Source organism: Manis javanica, chromosome 1 (assembly GCF_040802235.1).
Source record: "Manis javanica isolate MJ-LG chromosome 1, MJ_LKY, whole genome shotgun sequence".
NCBI classification, from domain to species: Eukaryota; Metazoa; Chordata; class Mammalia; order Pholidota; family Manidae; genus Manis; species Manis javanica.
This window is the reverse complement of record NC_133156.1, coordinates 111,076,378-111,103,260: the sequence shown is the minus strand read 5'-3', so window position 1 is coordinate 111,103,260 and position 26,883 is coordinate 111,076,378. Positions and strand designations below refer to the sequence as shown.

Genomic DNA, 26,883 nt, shown 5'->3' with positions numbered 1-26,883 from the left:
AATAAGGAGTTAATATCTAAAATATATAGGCAATATATATCTCAATAGCAAAAACAATCTGACTTAAAAATGGACAGAGAATCTGAATTGACATTTCTTCAAAGAAGACATACAAATGGCCAACAGGTACATGAAAAGATATTCAACATAATTAATCAAAGAAATGCGAACCAAAACCACAGTCAGGTATCACCTCACACCTGTTAAATGGCTATTATCAAAATGACAAGTGTTGGAGACAGAATGCAGAGAAAAGGGACTCTACTGCACTGTTGGTGGGAATGTAAACTGGTGCAGGCGCTATGGAAAACAGTATGGAGAGTCCTTAAAAAATTAAAAACAGAACTACCATACCATACCAAAAATAGCAATTCCATCTCTGGATATTTATCCAAAGAAAATGAAAACACTAACTCAAAAATATAGATGTACCCCATTTTCATTGCATCATTATTTACAATAGTCAAAATATGGAAACAAACTGTGTTGATTGATGTATGAATGGATACATAAGAAGAAATTGTGCTATACACACACACATACACACACAAAAAATAGAATATTATTCACCCACAAGAAGAAGGAAGAAACTCTTGTCTTTTGCAATGGATATTGAGAGCATTATGCTCAGTGAAATAAGTTAGAGAAAGTATATGCTCTGACTTATATGTGGAATCTTAAAAACATAAAAAGAATGAATGCAAAGATACAGGGAACAGATTGATAGAGGCTAGGGGCAAGAGGTAAGAGGGTGGAAAAATTAGTGAAGGTCCAGTTATAAAATAAATAAGTCCTTAGAATGTACTGTACAGCATGGAGATGGTAGTTAATAATACTATATTGTATATTTGAAAGCTGTTAATAATAGATCTTAGACATTCTCATCAGTAGAAAAAAACTTGTAACTGTATGGTAATGGATATTAGCTAAATTAATTTTGGTGATCATTTTGCAATAAAACAAGCATCAAATAATTGTATATCTGAAAATAATGTCATGTGTTGTGCCTATTATATTTCAATTTTAAAGAAAACAAAAAATAGAACAAGGTGAGATGGAGAGTATGGTGGTTAAGTTCTGGAAAAGTTCAGGTCTTTACAATCATAGAGGTTTAAACAAGTGGTACTGGGACCCTGAATTTTCTCCTACCACTTTATTTCTTAACTTAAGTCTCTTACAACTTCATTTTCTTTATAATATAAAATTAAATTATAAATTTATTTGGGCTTCACTGAGAAATCTGAAACACTGATTTACTGACCTTAAACCCATGAGTGCAGACAATGTACAAATCCTATATTGAGGGATCAAAGAACAATAGTACTTTATCTTTTATAAAATATGACCATACTTCTCATGTTCAGTTATGATTTTGCTCCAGAAGATCATGGAAAATGAAGGGAGGAGGTAGAGTCCAGCATTGAGAAATACTCTCATCTGCTGGAAACCTGCCTTTGATGAAATGAAGACACTTATTTTTACCTAGACCTATTAGCTCAAATAGGAGACAGAAAAAAATTTTTAAGCTAAATAGCCTCTACAGTGAAATTCCAAGGCAGAGTCTTGTTCTTCCACTTTCCATCCAAAGGGCCTGGTGATGTTCCCCAAGCTGGGGGCAGACTGTACCTCGGGGGCCCACCCACTGACTACTCAAAGGGCTTCTGTAGCTCAGTAACCAACCCTCAGCCTGTCCAGATGAGCCCGGAATGAGAAGGAGACTGCAGAAGAGAATAGCTGGGTTTCTCTCTTTTCTATAGGTAGGAGGCAGTTCTCCTCAGTGAACATGGTATGAGGGTGCCCTGTGCTGGGGGCTCTGCACACTTCAGGCCTCTCATTTCTTCCAGGGATGAGTTTCCAAGGAGTGAACCAGGCCCTCACCTCCCCTCCCTGCGGTGCTCACCCAATTCTGAATTTCTGCAGAAGGGTAAAGATGTGCTGACACTTTTAAAGAGAACAGTAAGCAGTGGGGGCTGCTCAAAGGGCCTATCATGCTGGCCGTCTGTTGCTGGAAGTTAGCTACCTTCCCCACCTCTACTTCATTTATTAATTCCCTCCTGGGACCTTCCCCAGCCTCAGAGTTTGGCAGGCGGTAAGGAGGGATGGGGAGAAGAAGGAGCTGCTGGCCCAGCCACCCAGGCCAGACCAGTGATTACAATCTTGAGTGCTGGCCCTTCCTGGAGAGACTGATCACACAAAGCCTTTGCTTGTTAAATTCCTAGACAAAACACCTGCCCTCAGAGGCTTAAGTTCCCTTTATGGGAGCCCTTATCGTTTTCTTACCTGTAATATTAGAGGTGGGATCATGCTGATGCTAGAAATTTGCATTCCATACAAATACCTAAGTGCATTGAATACCCAGTGCATTAGTTAGAACATGCACATAATAAATTTTAAAATTATTGAGCATCAGCTCTGTGCATCATCCTCTGCCGGGAACTCTTCTTATTGGTGGGTGTTTCTTTATCAAAGGAATTATTTAATCACAGTCAATTAGGATATATGTATTTGCATGATACCAACAAAGGGAATGATCACTATATATGCTATTATGTTTAGATAAAATTACTCCTGTGATTTGTTTCCTTGGAGGTTAATATTCCTTTAAAAAAAACATTAATATACACAACAACGTATCTGGTCTCTCCAGTTTAGGTGAGACTGATAACACAAGGTCATGCTCATTAACATTTTAATCTAATTAAGAGATATTATTAACCCTGAGTGATGGCCTGGTTTGCCAGGGCTGGTACAGAGAGTGGTGACAGCTTTGATGTAACAAAAGTTGTTTAAATGCGTCCAGGGACTGTGCAGAAAGTTACGCTAAAACAAGCCATCCAGAGGTCTATTTTATAATCCCTGCACATGGGAAGAATGCTGAGCCCTTGCTGCTTGCAGAGCCATTTGGGGTGGGAGCTGCAGTAAGCACACACCTACTAATGCGAATAAGGTGACCCATCCCGGAGAGTGAGCTCTGCTGCTCAAGAATGGGGTTTGTGTGACCAAGGCTATACATTTTAAAACTATATGAGCTGTGAAAGATTTTAGTGGAGGTCAGGAGTTTCGTTTTTGAGCAGGATCAGCCTATACCTGCTGGCATAAATCACCCTCAGCTGAAGGAAGTGTGCCCATAGACACCTATTGTTGGGGGCCAGTTGGGGCTGACAGCAAGATAAACACTGAAGAAAAAGCCCTCAGGGGTCGATAGAAAGAAAGAAAAGTCCCTGGTCCCCTCCAGCCAGTGGTTCTCTGAGTTCCATCATCAAAGGCAACACAGTGTCTCTGGCAGCCAGCAGCCTCGCCCACCATGACCGCGCTCAGGTTTGCCCCCCACCAATGCCCCTGACCACAGCCATGTCCTCTGTCTGGGGGCCCCGTGGCCTCTGCACACACGCAAGCAGGCCTCTCCTGCCAACAGCTCCTGGAAACCCTGATTCAGCAGGCACTTGTCCTTAAGTGTGGCAAACAGGGCCCTTTGTTCTCTCCTGGGGACCTCTTGCCCGGGTTGTCACCTGCTTCCAAAGGGGTTTGAAATGAAGCATGAGGAAAGGAGCATTACAAATCCAGGCCTCATTACCCTTTATTTCTTCTTTCGTCTTATCTTTCCCCATGTTCTTTCTCTCTGGCTGCCCTCTCCACCTTGGATGTCCTCATGTCAAGCAGGAAAGCACCTAGATGAGTGAGGGGACCCCCTTTCCTCAGTCCTCCCAGTTACCCCTAAAGCCATCTCCTCTCAAGGACAGTTACTCTTTGAGGTCTGCATGCCACACCCTCCAGTGAGCAGGCCGGCTGCGCACATGTAAGGAAGAAGGACCCGCCATCACCTGTAGCTTTCCCAGGGTGGTAAGGCAAGGGGGCCAGTGAGAATCTCTTTCTGACCCAGAAGAGAAAGCTCAAAGCCTGGAGGGACAGCTCAGCAGTGAAGGGGTTACTCTTCTGGGTGTGGGATGGGGGTGTAGAAAGTTGCTGGACCCTCTTTCTAGCTTGTCTGATGGAGATGCGACCTGGCACCAATGAAAAGCTTTAAGATTAATGGAGAAAAGGGGAAATCCGACAGCTTTTCCGCCGGCTTCAGTCCTCCTGGGTGGGCTGATGGGTCTTGAATGTCACTAGCTACTTAATCTTGTGTATCTGAAACGGACTGGCATGTTTGAGGAGCCCTGCTTGCTCTGTATAGACATCAATTGGAGAGGCAGATAAAAGGAAACTGCATTGAATTTCTCCTTGAAGCCTTTCACCAGGCACTTTCTGACTGCAGAATAATTAGTGGGCCCTGCAGACACAATCATCCTGTGTGGATGGTCCTGCCACACCCACGGGACAGCTATGACTTCCCTGGCCAGGCCGCTCCTTTCTGTTCTGCTCAGCCCAGATGTGCGCCACCCTCACATTCTTCTTGCTCGCCACCAATTTTTTTTCCTACATGGTCTTGCTTACTACTCATGACATGAAGCATGAGTGCCTGCTTTATCTGTGGCTAAGCTAGTGGAGCTCCAGAAAAATAGTAAGCACAAATATGGACAGGGAAAAGAAGGGGAAAAATCCCCAAATACACCAGATCACCTACTTACATGTCACCAAAAATAGGGTTTAACTATTCTTTTACATCTTAAAGATCTACTCAGGGAAAATTTTTTAAATCAAATGATTCTTTCTACTTCCTGTTTTGTCAACCCAAACACAGAAAAAAAAAGCCCTTCAGGTTAAGTGCTAAGCATCATCTAAGGAGAATGAATATTCAAAACAACAATGTTTGCAGCGGTTACAATAGTTTGGCTTCTTACACTTAAAAAGACAGGAATGTTTTTGTGGTTACTGCATGATATAACTGTATCTGCTCTGGTGCAAGAAGCCTCTGATATGTCTCATACACACTGAACTCTAAACATAATGGTTTATGAGGAACCTGTCATAGACCTAAACTATAGCTCCAATCAGAATTGGGCTTCTGATGATGTGTTTCAGATAAATTGCCCTTAGCCTTTCATTGCTTTCTGATTTTCTAACCCATGAGCATGGCTGAGTGTATCATCAAGAGTAACTGATAAATATCCCAGGGTTGACTGAAGTCAACAGACTGTGCATTAATTGTCTTCTGCCTGGCACCTGGGAACAGATGAAACTTCCATGTCTGAAATCTGCCACATTATGAGCACACCACAGGTCTATGCAGAATGTCTTCCTCTGCATTTGACTAGACTACATTTGGCTAGGGTGAAAGGTGTCTTTAAAGCAGAACATTTTCCAATACATATACATAAAACTCATCATAAACCAGGCTAGTTCTTCTGTCTGCCTGAGGAAGACAGGAGACCTAAACTGATGCCGGCACCACAGCAATGTGGGACAGCTTTCCATTAGGCCTTTAAAGTATCACCATGTTGCCGACTGTTTTAAATCACCAGCTTATTCTCTCTGGCCAAGGAACTTTGCTTAAAAGAAGATATAGGAAGTAACAGAAGAGACTTAAAATGGAAAACAAAGTAGATAATGTCTTCAGTATACCAAAGCAACTTCATCTCAACAGTCATCTCAAAAACGAGGCTACAACTTTATTTCACTTGTATGTGAACTCTCTTAAAAACACAGCTCTGCCTGGTGTCCAAGCATGAGGCTAGAGCTGCCTGAAAAGATGCTGAGAAGACTGAAGGGCAGTCTGCATGCCTGGGGAGGAGTGCACTGGGGAGACCAGTGCTTCTTTACTTTCCCAGGTGTGGCTGTGCTCTCAGAGCCTGGGAAGCAGTTGGCCAGAGAGGACAAAGGGTTGTGGGTGCAGGTTTCAAGAATATCAGGAAGTAAAAGGGAAGGAAGGAAATTTATGTAAGAACATGTTGAACTGAATGGGAGACTACTAGACAGCCAAGGTCATTTGCTGGAGTTTGGTGGTGAGCATTCCTCAACCTTCCTGTTTGAGATAGCTGAAACAATTCCTTCCCATTTCTGGCAGGGGTGGGGAGGTGTGCAGCTATGGACAAGGACTAGGTGAGCCTACAGAATGGGAAACCCCAGTTCCAGACCTAAAATTATTGCTAGAGTCTCTGCAGCCCAAGTTCTAAGGCATCTTTTGAATGAAAGGTGGAGGTCCCCACACTCATGAAGAGTCAAGAGATCCAAATAAAAAAACACCGAAGTCACCATATGGCTGTCGTTGCTGGCAGACTTTGAGAGGTCTCGCCATAGCAGTGTTTTTACCACATTATTTTAATTGGCCCTGCAGGTGGCAAATCAGAAGTATGTTAAATTATGGGATCCCCCAGAATCTTCTCAAGAGAATGAATCCAGGAGTTCTAAAGACAAGTCTGAGAAGTAAATCTGAGGAGAGATGTAACTGGGAAGGGATGAATTCAAAATGTGTTCTTGGTGGCATACAAAGCTTAGTTCCCCAATGTGACATACTCTGGTAGGCATATGAAAAGCTCTGCTGTCCATTAATACCTTACTAGCCTACTTGGGTGCTTTGAAGTTAAGGTTCTATGTTACCCGGAGTCTCTAATCAAAACAAATAACCTTGAGAAGGATGCAAATATATCCACTGACCCAATAAGTAATTTTTAGCATCTGTTGAGTAGCAGACACTGCATTGGGGATATAACAATGATCACAACAAACATGGTTCCTACCCTCATGGATCCTAAAGTCTATGGGGGTGTTACATATTGGATTAGGAACTTAAGTCTGAAGAACATTCAAAAAGGGGTACCACAGGGTGCTCTGGGAGTTAATGCCAGGAGGTCAGAGAAGGGCTCCCTGGGTACAGCTATTGGTGATGCTGGTGACGTTCCAGGAAGAAGGAACAAGAGATCTGTAGTCAGAGATGAGAATAACATTCATGAGGAACTGGAAAAAGACAAAATTCCTAGAATATAGAGAACAAGGAAAGAGTGGTGAGGCACAAAGGTGTGGGAAGTTAGGCAAGGCCAGTTACTAAAGGACCTCAAAGGTATTGTTGAAAAGTTTGGTTCCCAATCTAAGAGACTGGAAAGCCACCGAGGGACTTTAGAAGGAGAGTGACATTTTCTTTGGTTATTTTTACAGTCTTTGTTTTAAAGTTTATTTTGTCTAATGTAAGTACTGCTTCTCCGACTTGTTTTTTTCATTTCTATATGAATGGACTATCTTTTTCCATCCCTTCAGTTTCAGTCTGTGTGTGTGTTTAGGGTTGAAGGGAGTCTTTTGTAGGCAGCATATAGATGGGTCTTGTTTTTGTTTTTTGTTTTTTATACATTCAGTCACCCTATGTCATTTGATTGGACCATTACATCCAAAAATAGCAGAATACTCATTCTTTTCAAATTCACATGGAACATTCTCCAGAATAGATCACACATTAGGCCACAAAACAAGTCTTAATAAATTTAGGAAAACTGAAATCATACCAATCATCTTTTTTGACCACAACAATATAAACCAGGAAATCAATTACAGGAAAAAAACAGGAAATAAACACATGGAAGCTAAACAGCATATTAATAACAAAAACAATGAATCAACAAAGAAATTAAAAAGGAAATAAAAAATATACTTGCAGAATGAAGATAGAAACACAACAATGCAAAATCTTTGGGATTCAGGAAAAGCAGTTCTAAGAGGGACACTTAGAGTGTTACAGGCCTACCTCAAGAAACAAGAAAAATCTCAAACAAATCTCAAAACTAAAGGAACTAGAAACAGAAGACAAACAAAAGCCCATGTTAGTAGAAGGCAGGACATAATAAAGATCAGAGCAGAAATAATAAATAGAGACTAGTAAAATGATACAAAGGAACAATGAAACTAATAACTGGTTCTTTGAAAAGATAAACAAAATAAACCTTTAGCTAGATTCATCAAGAAAAAAGAGAGGACTCCAAATCAGAAATGAAAGAGAGAAGTTATAGTTACCACCACAGAAACACAAACAATTATAAGATATTACTATGAAAAATTATATGCCAACAAATTGGACAACCTAGAAGAAACGGGTAAATTCCTAGAAACATACAACCTCCCAAGACTGAACCAGGAAGAAATAGAAAATCTGAATAGACCAAATCCTAGTAACAAAATTGAATCAGTAATCAGAAAACTCCCCCAAAACAAAAACCCAATACCAGATAGCTTCACAGGAGAATCCTACTAAACATTTAAAGTGCTAATACCTATCCCTCTCAAACTATACCAAAAAATTGAAGAGGAAGGAAAACTTCCAAATTCATTCAATGAGGCCAGAATCACCTTGTTACCAACAGCAGACAAAGAAATAAATTATGGACCAATATCCCTGATGAACATAGATGCAACAATCCTCAACAAAATGTTAGTGAACTGAATTAAAAAACACACTAGAAGAATCATTCACCATGACCAAGTGGGATTATTCCCAGGATGCAAAGATAGTTCAATATTCACAAATCAATCAATGTGATACAACATATTAACAAAAGGAAGGATAAAAACCATATGATCATCTCATTAGATGCTACAAAGCATTTGACAAAATTCAGCATCCATTCATGATAAAAACTCAAAGCAGGTAAAGAGGGAACTTACCTCAACATAAAGGCCATATATGACAAAGCCACAGCTAACATCATATGCAGTAATGAAAACCTGAAAGCTTTTCCTCAAAGATCAGGAACAAGATAAGGGTGTTCACTCTTACCACTTTTATTCAACATAATAGTAGAAGTCCTAGCCACAGAAATCAGACAAGCTTTAATAAAGGCATCTAAACTGGTAAGGAAGAAGGAAAATTTTCATTATTTGCAGTTGCAATGATACTACAGATAGAAAACCCTAAACTCTCCACCAAAAACTATCAGAACAAATGTACTCTGAAAACTATAAGACGTTGATGAAAGAAACTGAAGAAGACACCAATAAATGGAAACCTGTTTCATGCTCATGGATAGGAAGAATATTGTTAAAATGTCCATGCTATCCAAAGCAATCTATAGATTTGATGCAATCCCTATGAAAGTATCAATGGCATTTTTCACTGAACTGAGCAAATAATCCTAAAATTTGTACAGAACTAAAGCAAACAAATAGCCCAAGCAATCTTGAGAAACAACAAATATGGGAGTATCATGCTTCCTGATTTCAAACTATTGCAAAACAACCATAATCAAAACAATATAGTACTGGCAAAAGAACAGATCCATACATCAATTAATAATAGAGAGCCCAGAAATAAATCCACACTTATATGGTCAATTAGTATGATAAAGGAGGCAAGAATATACAATGGGGAAACAATAGTGCCTTCAATAAATGGTGCTGGCAAAACTGGATAGGTACATGCAAAAGAATGAAACTCAATTACTGTCTTACACCATACAGAGAAATAAACTTAAAATGTATTAAAGCCCTAAATATAAGACCAGAAACCAAAAAATCCTAGAAGAAAACACAGGAAATAAACTCAAACATCAGGACTAGTAACTTTTTTACAGATATGTCTCCCAGGCAAGGGAAATAAAAGCAAAAATAAACAAGTGGGAATACATCAAACTAAAAAGCTTCTGCACAGCTAAAGAAATCTTCAACAAAATGAAAGGCAATCTGTGGTATGGGAGAGCATATTTTCAAATGACCTACCTGATAAGGAGCTAATACCCAAAATATATAAATAACCCATACAACTCAACACCAAAAAAAGACCAACAAACAATCCTATAAAAAATGGCCAGAGGGCCTAATAGACATTTTTCCAAACAAGACATATAGATAGCTAACACACACATGAAAAGATGCTTGACATCACTAGTCATGAGGGAAATGCAATCAAAACCATAGTGAAATATCGCCTCACACCAGACAGAATGGCTGCTATCAACATGATCAGAAATAACAAGCATTGGTGAAGATGTGGAGAAAGGGGAACCCTTATACATTGCTGGTGGGATTGTTAATTGGTGCAGACATATGAAAAGCATTATGGAGGTTTCTCAAAAAAATTAAAAATAGAGCTACCATATGACCCAGCAATTTCATTCCTGGGAATTTAACTGAAGAAAACAAAATCACCAATTAAAAAAGATATATACACCCCTATGATTAAAACAGCATTATTTACAATAGCCAAAATATGGAAACAACCTAAATGTCTATCAATAGATGAATGGATAAAGAAGGTGTGGTATAAATATGCAATGAACTATCACTCAGCCATGAAAAAGAAATGTTGTCATCTGCAACAACATAGTATAATACTCTCTAGATTCATCTAAGTGAAATAAGTCAGACACAGAAAGACAAATGCCATATGATTTCAATTCTTTGTGGAATCTAAAAAACAGAATAAACAAAAAAGAGTCAGTCTATAAAGAAAAATTATCAAACTTTGGCAACATTATATGGGCAGAAAACCAAAATTGTTCTGGAATCAAATGTCTTTAAGTTGTGATTTACTTTGATTTAAAAAATTGTAGGTGATACATTATGGATTGGGTATAGCTAACACAAGAAAAGTGGTTTGAACTCTGATTAAAAGACCTCTAGGCATACCTCAGATATTGTGGGTTTGGTTCCTACCACTGCAATACAGCAAACATCTCAATAAAGAAAGTCAAACCAATTTTTTGGTTTTCCATTTCATATAAAAGTTATGTTTACAGTGTAGGGTAGTCTACTATGTATACAATAGCATTATGAAAAAAATGTACATACTTTAATTAAAAATGCTTTATTGCTAATAAATGTTAAACATCATCAGATCTTTCAGTGAGTCATAATCTTTTTGCAAGTGGAGGGTCTTGCCTCAATGCTGATGGCTGCTGACTGACCAGGGTGGTGGCTGCTAATGATTGGTGAGACTGTGGCAATTTCTTTTTATTTATTTATTTATTTATTTATTTATTTATTTATTTATTTATTTATTTATTTATTTATTTATTTAAGTTTTTTATTAAGGTATTATTGGTATACACTCTTATGAAGGTTTCACATGAAAAAACAATGTGGTTACTACATTTACCCATATTATCAAGTCCCCACCCATACCTCAATGCAGTCACTGCCCATCAGTGCAGGAAGATGGACTGTGGCAATTTCTTAAAATAAGACAACAAAGTTTGCTGTATCAATTAACTTCTCCTTTCCCTAAGGATTTCTCTGTAGCATACTGTTTGATAGCTCTTACCCACAGAATTTCCTTCAAAATTATAGTCAATCCTCTCAGACCCTGCCACTGCTTTTATCAACTAAGTTTAGATAATATTATAAATCTTTTATTATTGTCATGTCAACAATCTGCACACCATCTTTACCAGGAGAGGATTTCAAGAAACCACTTTCTTTGCTCATTCCTAAGAAGCAACTCCTCATCCATTCACGTTTGATCATGAGACCGCAGCAATTCAGTTACATCTTCAGGTTCCACTTTGAACTGTAGTTTTCTTGCTATTTCTACCACATCTGCAGTTACTTCCTCCTCTGAAGTCTTGAATCCCTCAAAGTCATCTGGTTGGAAGACTGAGGGTTGGAATCAATTTCTTCCAAATTCCTGTTATGTTGATATTCTGACCTCTCCCCGTGAGTCATGAATGTTCTTAATGGCATCTAGAATGGTGAATCCTTTCCAGGAGGTTTTCAATTGACTTTGCCCAGTACCATCAGAAGAGTGGCTATCTATGGCAACTAAAACATTATGGACACCCAATATAAGATTGTATATCAATGATACTTCAATTTAAAAAAGACCTTACGGACTGTATTTCTTCAATAGTAAGACTTGACAGTAAAAATCACTCCTTGATCCATGGGCTGCATAGTGGATGTTGTGTTAGCAGGAATCTTGTCATTCATCACCATTAGAGGCCTTAGGTGGCCAGGTACATTGTCCACAACAGTCATATTTTGAAGGGAATAATTTTTCTGAGCAGTAGGTCTCAACAGTGGGCTTAAAATGTTCTGTGAATCATACATAAACAGATGTGCTGTCATCCAGGCTTTGTTGTTCTATTTGCAGAGCACAGAATAGATTTAGCATCATCCTTAAGGGCCCTAGGAGGTCTAGAGTGGTCAGTGAGCACTGGCTTCATTAAAGCCACCAGCTGCCTTAGCTCCTAATAAGAGTCAGCCCGTTCTTTGAAGCCAAGCATTGACTTCTCTCTAGAAATGAAAATCCTGGATGGCATCTTTTTCCAATATTAGGCTGTTTTGTCTACACTGAACATCTGTTATTTAGTGTAGCCACCTTCATGAGTGATCTTAGCTAGAGCTTCTGGATAACTTGGTGCAGCTTCTCTATCAGCACTGGCTGTTTCACCTGCACTTTTATGTTACTAAGTTAGCTTCTTTCCTTAAACCCCCAAGCCTCTGCTTGATTCCAACTTTTCTTCCTAGCTTCCTCACCTCTCTCAGCCTTCACAGAATTGAAGAGAGTTAGGGCCTTGCTCTGGACTAGGCTTTGGCTTAAGGGAATATTGTGACTGGTTTGATCATTTATCTAGGCCACTAAAACTTTCTCCACATCAGCGATAATGCTGTTTTGCTTATCATTCATATGTTCATTGGAGCAGCACTCTGAATTTCCTTCAAGAACTTTCCCTTTGAATTCATAACTTGGCTGCTTGGGGCAAGAGGTCTAGTCTTTGGCTGTCTTGGCTTTTGACATGCATTTCTCATTATGCTTAATCATTTCTAGTTTTTGATTTAAAATGAGAGATGTGCAACAGCTCCTTTCACTTGAATACCTGGAGGCCATGGTAGGGTTAATTTGCTTAGTTTCAATATTGTGTCTTGGAATAGGGAGGCCTGAAGGAGATGGGGGAACAGTTGGTTGGAGGAGCAGCCAGAACACACATAGCACTTATCAATTATGTCTGCCATCTTATATAGGTGTAGCTCGTGGTGGCCCCAAACAATTACAACAGTCAGATCAAAGATTGCTGATCATGGATCACCATAAGAAAAAAAATAAAGAAAGGGTTTGAAATATTATGACAATTACCAAAATGTGACACAGAGACATGAAATGAGCAAATGCTGTTGTAAAAATGGTGTCAGTAGACTCACTCAATGCAAGGCTGCCACAAACCTTCAATTTGTAAAAGACTATCCATGAAGTATAATAAAATGAAGTATGCCTATATATTGAAATGAGTAAACATTTTAGGTTGTATTCTATGAAAGTACTATTTCAACTTAAAATGTCAGAAATACCTATTACTAATTTCATATGCTTTTCTGAACCTAGCATATGTTTTAGGTAAAAATAAAATGTTAAAGTTAAATATGTATCTTTTCCTTATGTCAGCTAAATATGATAGGATGTCAAAAGGATATGTTATGTTAAGCCCATATTTTTAATCATCTGATTAACCCACATCCTAATTATCCGATAAGAAAGCTTCCTCCATGGTACTAAGGGTCCCAATATGAGGAAACTACATTCCAAGTGCAGATTCCTGGGTTATGAGGACAGTGTGGGAAACCAAGAGTATTGTCACAACCCCGACTTGTCCAGAAAAGAGACACTGACTTCTCAGCCACACTTGATAAGATTTCCATAGTAACTAGCAAGGAGGAACTGGAAACTCTTACTAGAACCACCTGTGTATCATTTATAGCCCATCATATAAACACACAGTACATGTTTACTGTAAGGTTCACTATATAGTGGACTGCACATAGTTCTTATTTCATACTCTGTTTAGTCATTCATTTAATCCTTTTGAGTCTTCATAAAGTCCTGAAAGAAAACAATCTCTGCAGCTGTTCTTAGTGATGGTGATGGTGGCTTGTACCCAGGGGGCCTAGTTGATCACTGCAGGTCTATCATGCTTGGAGTAGGTCTCCTCAGAGAGTTCTGCTGTAGTGGGGCCTATTTTGATCAGCATTACATGTACACAGGAAAGACAGGCCATTGCAAAGAAGTGCTATTTAAAGGAATGTCTGACTTTCAGTGATAAATATATTTATACATTTATAGTAGGTTCCATGCATGGGATTCAAGGGATCCAGGAACCTTTGGAAACTTACATATGTATGTTTTGGGGGAGGAATGGTTAGCTTCTGGGTGGTTTTCAAAGGACTTCTTAATCCCAATAGAGGTCAAGAATCATGGCTGTAATAAAAAGGAATGAAATATTGATAACAGAGCAATATAGATGAACCTTGGAAACATTATAGTAAGAGAATGGAGGCAGTCACAGGGTCTGGTTCAAGATGGCAACATAGGAAGATCGTGAACTCAAGTTTTTCTATGGACACACTAATCTACAGCTACCTATGGAATAATTTCCTCTGGGAAAGAAATAACGAAAACCCCCAAACTAGCTGAGTAACTCCTACACACTGGGCAAATAAGAAACAAAAAAATCCTGCAATGAAGTGGGTAAGAGATGCTGAGACACAGTTTTGCCATAAACCCAATTCCTTGTGCAGTGACCCACAATCAGGAGAGGACTCAAAACCTAGACCTCCTCCTGGAGGAGTGAAGGGTTTGAACCTCACACTGGGCAACCAAACTTTTAAGACTCACACCTGAGAGATGAGCCCCCACGACATCTATCTTTGAAAGCTAACTGGACGTATGTATGTCCATGAGACCCACTAGGCAACTGAAAACAGAAATAATTCTTAAAAAGGCTCCCATGTTCAGACATACCTGCTTCAGGGCCCCCCGCCTGTACAGAGGCAGCCAATTTAAAAGCACCCAGACTGTCTGTGAAAAGCTTATTTGCTTATCTTAAAGCATCAGCCTGATTGACAGGCTTCTAATTTAACACACATCTAGGGACCTGCTGAAATATTCCTGGGAGACAGAGGCTAGCAGTGGCCACATTGGCACTCTCTCCTGCCTTGCTCTAGCTTGCTACTGTATGCCTGAAAAGAGACTTTACCCTTTTTGGGCACCCTGAATTTTGTGGCTGCCACTCAGATCATAGGCTCTGGGGGCCAGCAGACTTCTGTTCATGGGTCCCAGGAATTGTAACCAACAAAGACTTCTTAACTGGGTATCACACCCAGAGCACAGCAAGAGGCAACAGTCCAAGGAGCCCAGTCTTTCTGGAAAGAGGCCTCTTAGCTTATCTTCACAGCTGTAACCTGAGGGACAGGCTTAATTAAAAAAAAATCTAAGGGCTGCAGTCCATTCCAGAGACTCTGGAGGTTGGGCACTATCTCCATGTTCTCCCTCTGCCATGCTCCAGAGCACCAGTATCTCCCAGAGGGGAGCATTTGCAGACTGATGGTGCCCCAGTTTTTATATCTGGCACCCCAGTTTTGTAGCTGATGACCAGAGGATACCCCTTGATTGCCTGGCTCTAGTGGCCAATAGGTCTTGCATTCCTGGGTCCACGGGTACTGTAAAAATCAGAGAGAGAGTTTTTGGCAAGCTACCACCCCTAAGGCATGGCACAGACAGTAGACTGAAAGCGCCTCCTCCCTGCCCCCACCACCAAGTCTTTCTGAGAAAAAGGCTTATTCATTTTCCCTGGAGCTCTGTCTGGCTGCAGGAACAGGCACCTGGTCTGGCACACTACCGCTGACATACTCATAGGGAATGGAGGCCAGCAGACGTCACCTTTGCACTCTCCCTCTCCCTAACTTCAGCTCTCCCGTATCTCCCAGAAAGGAACATGTACCTACATACAGGTCCCTGATTTTTGCAGCTGCCACCCTGGGCACACCTCTAGGTCTGCTGGCTCTGATGGCCAGTGGGGCTTAAAATTGTAGGTTCTACTAGACTGAAACCAACAGAGAAAGTGTTCTTAACCCAGGACAATGCAGGCAACAGAGCAAGGCACCAATTCTTTCAGTATAAGAACTGCATTAGCTTATCTAAAGAAGAGCTCTTTAGATTCTTGTCTGGCACCCTGATTTTTCTGCAGCTGCCTTCCAGGGGATACCTCTAGATGGTTCTGGTGGCCAGTGGGACTTAAACTTGAGGTCCCATAGGGCTGCATATATTTGCCTACTTTAAAAGCTGCTGCCTGAAGATCTGGCTTCCAATCATCCTGAATCTAAGTTCTGACTGAGATCCTCCCCTTTGGAACACAGACAGATTTTGACACACTCTCAGCTATTCAGAACCACTAAAAATAAAATAGGTTGCTTGGATAATCACAAAGGTTTGAAAGACAACCAAGAGCTAAAGCAGGGTTAAACAATAAGCTTCATCTTCTACATGAAGCCACTCCTTCAGCTCTGGGAGAGATGGTGTTATATAATGCATAGAAACAGAGAGTTAAAAAGAAATTTAAGAAATGGAGGCATATGTTTCAAATGAAAGAACAAGATAAAACTGCAGGTGAAAGAAATCCTTAATGAAATGGAGATATGTGATTTACCAATAAAGAGTTCAAAATAATGGTCATAAAAATGCTCATTATACTAGGGAGAAGAATGGATGAACACAGTGTGAGCTTCAAAAAAGACAGAAAATAATATAAGCAAGTGCCAAATAGAAACCACAGAGCTGAAGAAGACAATAATTGGACTGAAAAATAAATTAGAGGGTCTTAACAACAGACTATATGAAATAGAAGAAAGTCTCAGTAAACTCAAAGACAGGACAGTAGCACCCATGTAATCAGAGCTGCTAAAAGAAAAAGAATGGAAAAAAGTGATGATAGTTTAGGGACTCATGCAAGATCAAACAGACCAACATTTGCATTATAGGGGCCATGAAGGAAGAGAGAGAAAGGGGCAGAAAACTTTTTTGAAGAAATAATGGCTGAAAAGTTTCCTAACTTGGGGAGGAAAACAGATGTCTAGATGCAGGAAATCCAGAGAGTTACAAATAAGATGAATCCAAAGAGACCCACACACCAAGCACATTTTAACAGAGTCTTGAAAGCAGCAAGAGAAAAAAAACAACGTGTCACATATAAGGCAACTCCCATAAGATAATCAGCAGACTTTTCAGCAGAACCTGCAGGTCAGAAGGGAGTGGCACAATATATTTAAAGTGCTGAAAAAAAAAAAAATCTTCCAGCCAAGAATACTCTATTTGGCAAAGTTGTCATTCAGAATTGATGGAGAGAAAATTTTCCAGACAAGCAAAAAACTAAAGTTCACCACTAGACCAGACTTACAACCCATGTTAATGGGTCTTCTTTAAGCTATAACAAATGGATGCTAATTAGTAACAGGAAAACATATGAAAGTATAAATATAACTGGTAAAGGTATATACACAGTAAAACTCACAATAAAGTATGTTGCAAAGGTAGTTGATTAATCATTTATAAAGCCAGTATGAAAGTTAAAAGACAAAAACCATAAAAAAGTATAACCTCAATAATTAGTTAAGAGATATACAAGTCAAAAACATGTAAAATATGACATACAAAACATAAAATGGAGGGTAGAGTAAAAATGTAGAACTTTTAATGAATTCAATTTTTAAGTTGTTATCAACTTAAAATAGACTGTTATAAATATAAGTTGTTATATGTAAGCCTCATGGTAATCTAAAGGCAAAAACCTATATAGTAAATACTCAAAAAAATAAAAAGAAATCTAATCATACCTCTACAAAAAATCATAAATCATTAAGGAAGAGGGTAAGAGAAGAAGAAAGGAACAAAGTATAAACCAGCTAGAACTAATCAACAAAAGGGCAATAAATATACACCTCTCAATAATAACTATAAATGTAAATGATCTAAATTCTCTAATCAAAACATACAGAGTAGCAGAATGGATTTAAAAAAATCAAGACCTCTCTACATGCTGCCTATAAGGATCTCATTTCTGATGTGAGGACATACACAGACTGGAGGTAAAGGGATTGGAAAATGATTTCCATGCCAATGGAAATCAAAAGAAAGCTTATATCAGACAAACAGACATTGAAACAAAGACTTGTAGTAAAAGGGAAAGAAGTGTTATATAATGATAAAGTATCCATACAACAAGAGGATATAACACTTGCAAAAATTTATACACCTGACATAGGAGCACCTAAACATACAAAACAAATTTTAACAGATGTAAGGGGGGGAATAGAAAGCAATACAATAATAGGGGGCTTTATTATCCCACTTTTATCGATGGACAGATCTTCCACACAAAATAAATACCAAAGAAATGTTAGCCTTAACTGGTACATAGATCAGATAAATTAAAAGATATATATTAGAACATTGCATCCAAAATACACATTCTTCTCAAATGGAACATTCTTCACAATAGATCATATATTAGGCTATAAAACAAGTCTTAATAAACTTAAGAAAACTGAACTCATATCAACCATCTGTTCCCACCACAATGGTATGAAACCAAAAACCAATTACAAGAAGAAAACTGAAAATCTCACAAATGTGTGGAGATTAGACAGTGTGCTACTGCACAACCAGTGGGTCAAAGAAACAATCAAAAGAGGTATCAAGGAATACCTTGAAACAGGTCAAAATGGAAATACAATATGCCAAAATATACAGAATGTATCAAAAGCAGTTCTAAGAGGGAGGTTCATAGTGATGTATGCCTACATCAAGAAACTAGAAATATCTCAAACAATCTAATTATACCTCAAGGAACTAGAAAAAGAACAAAGCCCAAAGTTAATAGAATGTAGGTCATAGCAAAGATCATAGTAGAAATAGAAAATAAGAAGAGGACAAAAAGATCTTTGGAACTAAGAGCTGATTCTTTGAAAAGATAAACAAAACCTCTAGCTATATTCACCAAGAAAGAATATTGAGGTCTCAAATAAATGAAATCAGAAATGAAAGAGGCAGTACAACTGATATCACAGATTCACAAATGAATGTAAGAGATTATGATGAACAGGGACACTCCAACAAATTGGGTAACCTAGAAACATTACAATCTACAACCTATCAAGACTGACTCATGAAGAAAGAGAAAATCTGAATAGCAAGATTATTAATAAGGAGTTTGAGTGAGAAATCAAAAACATCCCAACAAACCAAAATCCAGGACCAGATAGCTTCACTTGTAAATTCTGTAAAATATTGGAAGACCACTTATGACTGCTTCAAAAAGAATAAAATACCTAGGAATTAATTTAGTAACAAGGGGAAAGACCTGTGCAAAAAAAACTGTAAGATACAGATGAAAGAAGTTGAAGATGACACAAATAAATGGAAAGATAGTCTGTGCTCATGGTTTGGAAGAATATTTTCAAAATATCCATACCCCCATAGCAATCTATAGATTCAGTGCAACCTCTATCAAATTCCAATGGCACTTTTCACAGAAATAGAACAAACAATCCCCAAATTTATATGGAACCACAAAAGACCCCAAGAAACCAAAGCAATCTTAAGAAAGAACCAAGGTAGATGCATCATGATCCCTGATTTTGAACTATATTACAAGGCTCTAGTAGTCAAACAAGATGGTATTGGCATAAAACTAGATATAGATCAGTGGTCTAGAATAGCCACAAGGAAATCCATGCATATATGGTCTACTAATTTTTGACAAAGGAGCCAAGCATATATAATGGGGAAATGACAGTCTCTTCAACAAATGGTGTCAGAAAGACTAGACAGCCACAAGCAAGAGAATGAAACTAAATCACTGTCTTGTATCATACATAAAAAATTAACAAAATGGATTAAAGACGTGAATGTCAGACTATGAAACCATAAAACTCCTAGATGAAAACAGACACTAGGCTTCTTAATATTGGTTTTGTCAATGACTTTTTGACTTGAACTCCAACAGCAAAGATAACAAAAGCCAAAAATATACAAGAGAGTACATCAAACTAAAAAGCTGATGCATAGCAAACCATCAACAAATGAAAAGGCAACCTAGTGAATGGGAAAAAATATTTGCAGATCATACATCTGATGAGGGGCTAATCCAAAATGTATGAAGAACTCATACAACTCAATAGAAAAAAAAAAAGCCAATCTGATTAAAAAATGGGCTTAGAATCTGAGTAGAAGTTTTTCCCAAAGACAGATGGCTAATAGGTACATGAAAGGTGTATCACTAATTATCAGGGAAATGCAGATCAAATCCACAATGAGATATCACCTCACACCTGTTAAAACGGCTATTATCAAAAGAGAAGAATAACAAGCATTAGTAAGCATGTGGAGAAAAGGGAAACCTCCTGCTCTGTTGATGGGAATGTAAACTGTTGTAAGCACTATGGAAACCAGTTTTGATGTCCCCATACAAATGTAAAATAGAACTATCATATGATTCAGCAATTCTGCTTCTGGGTAGTTATCCAAAGAAAAGATAGATGTACCCCATATTCACTGCAGTATTATTTATAATAGTCAAGAGATAGAAACAACCTAAGTGTCCATTGTTGGGTGAGTAGATAAAGAAATTGTGGAATATGTATGTGTGTATATTATATATATAATTCATATATACAGTGGAATATTATTCAGCCATAAAAAGGAAAATTTGCCATTTGTACCAAAAGGATGAACCTTGAGGTGTTACACTAAGTGAAATAAGATAGTGAAAGACAAATACTGTGTGATCTCACTTACATTTGGAATGTAATAAAAAATAAAAATTGAGTTCATAATGAGAACAGATTGACTGCCAGAAGCAGGGTGGGAAGTGGGAGAAATGGGTTAAGGTGGTCAAATGGTATGAACTTCCAGTTTAAAATAAGTAAGTCACAAGGATGTAATGTACAGCATGTTGACTCGAGTTAGAAATGCTTCTTGCATATTCGAAAGTTGCTGAGAGTAGATTTAAAAGTTCTCTTCATAAGAAAAAATAACTATATGGTGACAGATGTTAATCAGCGTTATTGTTGGAATCATTTTGCAATATACAAAAATACCATATCGTAATGCTGTACACCTGTAACTAGTATGTCATGTGTCAACTATTCCCCAGTTTTTTTGAAAATGGCAGTGACAAAAGAGCACATATTTGTTTCTATATATATGCAAGTCCAGAAGAAAGACATCCATAAAGACAGAAAGTAGACTAGTGGTCGCTCAGGGCTAGGGGTGGATGAGAGCTGCAGGGAGAGGGTGATGACGCTAAAGGGTGCGGGTTTCTTTCTGAGGTGCTGAACGTGTTCTAAAATTGTGCGATTACTGCACAGATCTACGAATATACTAAAAAACACTGAATTGTATACTTAAGTGAATGGATTGTATATGTGAATTATACTTCCATAAAGTATTTTTTACCATAGAAGAATCATTGGTGCAGACTTAGAGTTTGCCAATCTTGCTCATATTCTTTATTTCATAAGGTGTTATTAATCCTCATTTACGAATTGGTAAAAATATCCAGGATGCACTAATAGATGATGTCTAGGGTTCTGATATCATCTTTTCCCCATGATGCTACCACTTGGTGGGAAGAGCATGGACTTGGCAGCTTTAGCGTCCTTTATTCATTTCTTTAAAAATATTTTTTTATTAAGGTATGATTGATACACACTCTTATGAAGGTTTCACATGAAAAAATTATGTGGTTACTACATTTACCCATATTATCAAGTCCCCACCCATACCCCAATGCAGTCACTGTCCATCAGTGCAGCAAGATGCCACAGATCCACTATGTGCCTTCTCTGTGCTACACTGTTCTCTCCGTGACCCCCCACACCATGTGTACTAAACATAATACCCCTCAATCCCCTTCTCCCTCCCTCCCCACCCGCCCTTCCACACCCCTCCCCTTTGGTAACCACTAGTTCCTTCTTGGAGTCTCTGAGTCTGCTGCTATTTTGTTTCCTCAGTTTCTTAGTGTCCTTTATTCATGTCACCACTAGACTAGTTGCTAGCCATGTCTTTGTACAGCCACTTTATCTTACTGCCCTGTCTTACTCTCCTGTTCTGAAATAGAATATCATCCTCTAAGTCAGAGTACAGTTGGGAAGAATTCATGAGACTGCACATAAAGCACCTAGGACTGTGCCTGGTATACGACAGATGTTCAACCAATGGAATGGCAGCTCTATTTTTTGATCCTGTGTGTATTAGCACTGATTTGGTTGCAAATCACAAAAACCCATTTTACCCCTTGTTGAGGAAGGAGGAAATGTATTAATTTGTATCACTGGAAAGTTCATCTAGTTTGGGGAACAATTATATCCAGAGATCAAGTAATCTCTCAGGACACTGTGTTCTTCTTCTCCTGGTTTAATCCTCAGGCTGACCCTCCATACGGGGAGGCAAAGATGCCAAAGCAGCTCCAGGCTCACATTCCACCAGTCTGGCAGTCCACGTGGAAGAACATGTCTCTTTTCAGATACTGCCCACCTAAGTCCTGTAGAAGACTGTCACTGACCCAGGCTGGACCCCGTGTCCCTGTCTAGGCTGATCACTATGGCCAGGGAGATGGCATTGTAATGACAGGTCAGAGTTGAACTGTGTGCCCTGTCTGTGGGTGGAGAATGGCTCAGTGCCACCCAAAACAATACATGTGCTACATTTCTACAGACATTTATTCTCTCTCTTGGGGTGAGATAGCCTTTTAGGCTGAATGGCAAGGCCAAGAAATTTTACATTTCAATTCTGCATTATATGTTAAATGATCACCTACTCTGTGGGAGGCACTTATCAACTGATCCCTCCTTCTACATTCTGTGTAGATGTGTGTGTGTGCACATGCACGCACATGAACCACCAGACACATGGGTAGCCTGCGATATGCCAAGGCTAATGAGAATCTCATATAATCAACCGTTCACATGTATCATAACAACAGTAATCCCTTCCTGATGGTTTCAACTAGTCACTGAAGTCTGGAGGAGACCACCTTTGTAAGAAATGTGGATAAAATTATATGTCATGGGTAACTTTACTTATTGGATATTTTCTTGGTTGTGAGTTTAGAGAACAAGAAAACACATACGAATGTTTTGGGAAGCCCCTGCAGTGCTAGGCAGTGACTGATGGGGAGAGGCTAGGAGTGGGTTTGCATCTGCAATTGACCAACCCCCTGCCAAGAGAAGCTCTGGTCTAGCTGAGGGTCGGCACCCCCAGGGTCCAGATGCATGCTATTGCTCATTCTTTGGGCCATTTTGTTTGGATTTAATTTGTGGGTGTCCTTTCCTTTTCCAAAAAGAGTTTAGAACATAAGGCTCCAGGATACACTGTGAGTGTGGCCTCCCCTGGGGCCTGTTTCCCCCACTTAAGTATTTTCATGGATGATTCTCATTACGTTCAAGACATGTTACACATGTGTGTCCCTTGCCTCAGGAAGGGCCTGGACCCAGTTGCTTATTATCACTAATGAAAGCAGGTTCTTTGTAGGTTTCCCATAGTCAAAAAATCTGTAACAAAAAACTACAGTGACATTGTTAAGGGTCCAGGCTTTGAATTTCAATCTGGCTTTGAATCCTTATCTTCCCCTACTTTTTATCACCAGATCACACCAAGTAATTCATTGTGTTCTTTGGTTACATCTGTCTTCCTAGTTAGACTATAAGTTCCAGGAAGGCAGGCCTCTATTTTGTTTACTGATATAGCTCAAACACCAGGAAAAGTGCCAGGACCTCCAAAGGCACTCAATGTTTGTTGAATGAGTAAATCTAGAATCTACCATGGTTTCTATTTTCACCTTCTGGGTTTCATCTGATGTGTGTTGGTTCCGGTAGCTGACAGGGAACAGCACTTACTGCGAGCATCTAAACATTTCTCTCTCCATCCTCTCCCTACTCCTTCATCTACCCAGAGAGGGGTTTTATCCTCTTTCTGTACAAACCAGACACCTGTACACCAGTCAGCATGCATTCTTCCCCACTTTAAGCTTAATATGTAAACACTGTGCAGCCAGTTCTCTACCTTTGCTCTGGGTATCCAAAGGTAGATGTTGGAATGCCACAGAAATTCTTTCCCAACAAAGCTTGCCTCTTGAAAATCAAAGCACTTTAGCTTTTAGACTACTGTCTCTTCTGTAGACGTATGCAATCTACATTGAAACTCAGAACTGAGCAATGACTTCTTTGTCTTTTGTCTTGGTTTATCTCTACCTTCCCCCTGACACAGGACACATGAAAAGCTATCATGCTGTCCAGGAATAGGTGAGCCCTCAGCATCTCTGCGTAACTCTCTACTGTAGCACTGCCGTAAAGGACCAGCAACCCTCTGAGAGACCCTTGTTTAGTTTGCCTTGTAATGCCTACATGTCATTATTGACCTGGGCACTCTTTTGGCCTCTTTTAGAAGCCTTTACATGTTTTTGTTTAATACATGATGTACTGATTTCATTCTCCATGTCTAGAAGGGCCATTTCCACCTGGAGGCTGATAAACCCATCCCCATCAAGGACTATGGTCCTCGTGCTCACACCCTGCTATCTAAAGCCTGTTTCCTACCAGGACTTAACATTAGTTGCTATTCATCAGCAAAGTTCTGCCTAGGAAGGACAGTTTACTCTTACCCCATTTGCAACTAACAAATGACCCTGAAAAGAGTTTAGATTGAGGAAGGTGCATAGAGTTAGAACTGCAAATAGAGTATCTAAAATCACTGGATTCCTTTACAGCAACGATAAAAATTTAAACAGAGAGATCAATTTAAAGGAAATTAGCAGACAGTGAAAAAAAAATATTTCTCCCCAAAGAAAGCTTCCTCATACAAGAAAATCCACTGGCTGACAGTACAGGGCCAAGAGTACTGCAGTGGGCCTGGGGTGGGAGTAGGGGCTTCTCCTTCAGCCCTCTGAATGCCTCCCCACCTGCCTGTCGTCCCCCTCCTTCCACGCCCCCCAGTGTGGGTAGCTAAAGGACAGGTATGTCAGAACCCAGACCATGGCAGCCACTGGACAGAAGAGGGAATGTGGACAGATGACAGACTGTGACTTCAGAAACCTAGGAGAAATCCTTTGGTTCTCAGGGTTTAAATCCACCTCAAAAGATTCCTGGGTTCCCCAAAATGGAGTTTAAATTTGGCAGTGTTCACCTCACAGAGATCAGGGAAAGGGACAATTCACTGGAGGATTCAACTGTCTTGGTCCCTTTAGGAAAAACGGATGATTAGACGTGTAGCTATTCATCACTGAAAGAATTCAGTAGACTCACTTCACCTGGTGTCCTTATATGCTTGGCAATCTTTGGATCAAAGTTGGCTTTCTCATGTTTAGTTACTTGGCTGTAAGTAAAAAAGACTTAACCAAAATGGAATTAAACAATAAAGAGTATTATCTTCTCAAGAGAGGAGTGATCTGAGGTGGTGGACGGCAGGACGACTCAGGGGCTCAGCAGCATCACCAAGGAGCGGATGTTTTTCATGCTCTGTGGTGCATCCTCCAGGTGCCGGCTGCGGTCCCCTAGCCCATCCTCTTGTGGTTCACATGTGGTGGCAGCATCCCTAACCATCCTCACACGACAGATGCAAAGGCCCCAGGGAGGCTGACATTTCCTTGTGAAAAAGGAATACTTGCCAACTCTCTCCCCACACTCCTCAAAAACCTTCCCTTCACATCTTATTGGCTCTGATTGTTACCATGCCCTTTCCTAAGCCGACAAGGGGAATGGAATCACCGTGATCAACTTAAACTGATCAAGACTAAGGGCAGCCCCAGCTTTCTTAAAGCACGAATCACACGTGAACAATTAGACTCCTTATTACCTGAAAGCCCTGGGGAACAGCTGTTGTGTATCCAGTGGTCAGAAGTACTTGCCACAGGTGAGTATTTCCTGCAAGAAAGATGCATTGATAAAGAATTCAACTGCCTGATCCCTGTGGCCCTTATCTGTCTCGTTATTTAAAAAATGATAGTCTTGCTTACTGAATAATTCTTATGCCTCTTCAGAAATAAAAAGAGCTCCTAGAAGGAAGAGGTGACCTGTTAAGCTTCAGAGTGTTGGTGACTTATCAGACCTGCTTCCACATTGTGTGGATGGACAGATGCCTAACAATCCTAAGGGCTCTGTGGGTGGACAGGAGAAATGGAAAAGCACCAAAAACTTTAGTAAAAGGGCTGGCAAATGCCCACAGAGGGCTCTTGGGTCACAGGCACTGTGCCAGTCAGGATACCCAGTGTGGGCCAGCTGGGGTTCCTATGGCCAGGATCCTCACTGAACTTAAACCACCTGATGATGTAACTGGTCTGTTGCTAGGCTACCACTTCCACACCTGTAGGCAATAAGCTATTATTGCACTATATAGAGAGCTCGGCCCAATGCTGTGGACAGAGGTAGAGATGCTAGTGCTTGACCTGCCGCCGGGAGAACAAGCCGGGTAATAAACCCTTTCACCCCAAAAAACGTTTTGCTGTCAATTTCTTTGATCACACTGAATCCATAGTGAACTTGCCCGGGGCTGAAACCCATTGGCAAGACACCAAGGCAATGATCTCCGCCCCTGGGAATCCAGCCGGCCTCCTGATTTTGCCTGGGAACACTCACACAGCTACACCACCAGTCACGGCATCCAGGGAGTCCTGGCCTGTCCAGAGGGTTTGGGCTTCTGGCTGCCCAGGCAGTGAGCATGGCCACTTTGTTTCCAGCAGAGCAGTGGAGACAGAAGGTAGTTTTCTCATGTGTCTGCCTTAGCCAGGCAGGCGCCAGGGGTGTGCGTACCTTGTTTCAGTCCCTGGGTCTGTGGTTCATCAGTAGTTCCTGCCCTGTGTTGTGACTGTGAGTTGGGTCTCTCTAGCATAGCACTGACGATATGTCTTTGGAAGACTTTCTATATGAGAAAGACTTAAAGGGAGGCAAGCCACGAGCCGGGCGAAGGCTTGAAGGGGAGTGGGCAGAGTTCCAGGAGGGAATGAGCCATGTTGTGTACGAGAAAGCATAGGCTCAGGAGTGGAGCATGCAGTGAGAGGACTTACCCTGATTTCCCTGGTAAGGCATGGGAACACCTAAAGAATGAATTTCAAGACCTCACACCCCATAAGAAGCAATGTGATGACACCACAATCCCCTATTCAGTATATATTCTGGGCCTTGTGAGCATATCAGATTCCACCGACAGGGTAGAATTTCACTATTGTCATTATGGTTTGAATAAATCAGAAATACTAAAAGGAAAAA

General features: G+C 40.0%; 1 long non-coding RNA gene across 1 annotated transcript in view; it reads right to left on the bottom strand.

The window, feature by feature from the left end:
- Positions 1–25,962, bottom strand: part of LOC140849426 (uncharacterized) — a 50,180-nt gene extending 24,218 nt beyond the window's left edge. Inside the window, exon 1 of the long non-coding RNA XR_012131186.1 lies at positions 25,475–25,962. This is a non-coding gene — a long non-coding RNA (uncharacterized lncRNA). The remainder of the gene's footprint in view (positions 1–25,474) is intronic.
- Positions 25,963–26,883: the final 921 nt, after the last annotated feature.